The sequence below is a fragment of the Frankliniella occidentalis genome, unplaced genomic scaffold (assembly GCF_000697945.3).
Source record: "Frankliniella occidentalis isolate FOCC.00 unplaced genomic scaffold, Focc_3.1 Scaffold395, whole genome shotgun sequence".
Taxonomy (NCBI): domain Eukaryota; kingdom Metazoa; phylum Arthropoda; class Insecta; order Thysanoptera; family Thripidae; genus Frankliniella; species Frankliniella occidentalis.
In genome coordinates this window covers 40,005-42,862 of record NW_026267517.1, presented here as the reverse complement: position 1 = coordinate 42,862, position 2,858 = coordinate 40,005, and the positions used below count along the sequence as shown (strand labels likewise).

Here is a 2,858-nt window from a genome sequence, read left to right as displayed (position 1 = left end):
AAAGTCCCGTAGTATTTCCAAAATTGCTGTTTAAGCCTTGATTTAACGCATTTGGTGAAATCAATTGTTTTTGCTACAGACGACCGCGTAAAAACGGGCAAAAAATAATTATTGCATTGTCGCTGAGCGTCTGTGTTATACTTGTCGTTGGAGAGAAGTTTCAATGTATTTTGAAATTAGATTAAATATTAGGGTGTTTAATTTTACTTCAACCGGAGGCAACCTAATAGAATTTCAACCTTTCACAAGTAAAGTGAATTCATTTAAATGGGAGCATCATGCATCATATGGCATTACAGAAAAGGCTAAGTTAAGTAGGAGGAGAGCAGTGGGAATAGGAACGGACAGTAGCAGACATATTCTTTAAGTGAACTGAAGTAAGGCATACATTTAAGCCCCCCCCCCCCCTCTCCAGCCACTGTTACAGTGATGTGTTTGCCAAAACAAATCAACCATGTATTTTAATTAATAGAAACTATACTTCCCAGTATCTAGCCTTTCTAGTGGACTCCCATATTTTATTTTATAGCATTTGCTTAAGTTCACTGCTCACTAAATGTACCTGTTGTAATGCACCTGGTATAAATGTATGAACTCTGATGATGATTAGAGCGATCCAACCAGACCAGGCCGCGGTTGAAGGTCCCCGGCTCGCAGGAGGAGTTGAAGGTGGGGGTGGGGTACTTCACTGAACTAAAATTGGGGTACGCCCTTTCGTAGCTTAGAAAACATGATATTTTCAACTTGCTCCGGGGGATTGGCAGCGGCTTAGGGGCTGTCTGGCATATTATGCATACAAAGGTGTATGGTGGCAGTGCGAGAAAGGTGTATAGCCCAGACTGCGACTTAAGTCGCACTGGTTTCTGTACACAACCACAAATTCTCTGTTACTTAGTTGGAATACTTTAATACTAAAATATTTGTGGTCCCTAGGAGACAGTTTTGTGAAATATTTGTTGAATTCTACAGGAGAGACCATGAACTAAAATAATACGGGGCCTTACCTTTTAAACACACTTCAAATTCATCAATGTTCGGCCCAACAACACTTTGGGGAGGGTTGGGTACTTTGATTCAACCCAGAGTATTAAAAATTCCACAGTGTAACTTAGTTCTTGCACGGAAAAAAAAAAGTTAGCTGCCCCAGCTTAACATTAGGTATGCGAGCCAAAAGTTAGCTGCCTGGAGGACAGACAAGAAAATTAGGAACAGTAGCTTACTAGTAGAATGCTGTGCATTATAGGCTGAGTGGAGTTTGTCTCCTGATTTATATGAACTGGAATAAATTTAAAAATTCAAAATAATCTAAAAATTTCAATTTGACTTCTGATTGTGAATAAAACCTATTGTAATTCCTTAAACTTTGTCTTTATTCACAATCGGTAAAAGGGTGATTTCATAGAAGTCAATTAAAAGTACTACTCAATGAAAACTGTAAGTCAGTAAATCTGATTGAAGGATTTCAATATCACTTCTGATTGTGAATTTACCTATTGTAATTCCTTATACTTTGTCTTTATTCACAATCAGTAAAAGGGTGATTTCATAGAAGTCAATTAAAAGTACTACTCAATGACAACCGTAAATCAGTAAATCTGATTGAAGGATTTCAATATCACTTCTGATTGTGAATAAAACCTTTTCTAACTGCTCCTTACACTTTGTCTTTATTCACAATCCGTAAAAGGGTGATTTCATAGATGTCACTTAAAAGTACTACGCAATGACAACCGTAAATCAGTAAATCTGATTGAAGGATTTCAATTTGACTTCTGATTGTGAATAAAACCTCTAACTCCTTATACTTTGTCTTTATTCACAATCCGTAAAAGGGTGATTTCATAGAAGTCAGTTAAAAGTAATACCCAATGACAACCGTCAGATTCTTTCTAGTTTGTGTTTGTTCACAATTCATAAAAGGGTGAAATTATTGATGTAAACTAAGTAAAACCGATGTTAGGAAGTGAATTTCATTTCCGTTTGTTCATGATTGATAAAAGGGTGAATTTGCTGGATGCCAATTAAGATTCATAATGCACAATGCAGAAAATTTAATGGATTCTAATCAAAACTAAACAACTGTAAATCAAGTCTGACACATATCGTACGTTCTGGTTCCTGAAAATCCTTCACAAAAATAAGCCTACTGAAATTCATTATTGATGCATATTAAAATTCAAAATGAAACACAAACTGTAATTGAATTACTGATTGCTACATATCGTTGATAAACGTAATCGAAAAACAAAACCTGTAGCATAACAATGAACCACGTTGAATGTCAACTGTCAGCTTGTCACTGCATAAAAGGCCAATTTATATCGAATGAATTGAACTGTCACAAATTTGAATATGGTTAAAACCTCGATCAACTAAAACGTGACCTAATTCAAAACGAAATGTCACTATTCTATCTGTGACAATGCCTTTATCGCGCAAATTATCGTTTTCTACCTGTCATTTTGATAACAACTGAAGGAGTTCAAAATCAAACGCTGTATGAATTTCTACTAATTCCCAACAAACTGATGTGTATGTAATGAATTGCCATTTTGACAAACTTCTCAGTAACGACACAACAAAGTTTACAGTTGTTTGTATTTTAACAGTCTCCTACCTAACCTAACATGATAACTTGTATGTAGGTTGTTTGACGTCGTTACTTGTACATTATTCTTATTTCTTATTTTCCTTGTCAATTAAATCTTCACTTTTCTAATTTCCCTTCAAACTGCCACATCCACAATACTTTTGAAATCCAGCAGACGCCTTTCGGGCCGGCGCCTCGCTAGAACAATTCAAATGATATGTACCAACATATCAAAATGGAAATTTTATTTCAAAAACTTAAATAGTTT

General features: G+C 35.5%; 1 protein-coding gene across 1 annotated transcript in view; it reads left to right on the top strand.

Moving 5' to 3' along the window:
- The window catches only part of LOC113207095 (probable cytochrome P450 49a1), a gene marked incomplete in the record, with an annotated part of 16,281 nt that overhangs the window by 3,891 nt on the left and 9,532 nt on the right, over positions 1-2,858 (top strand).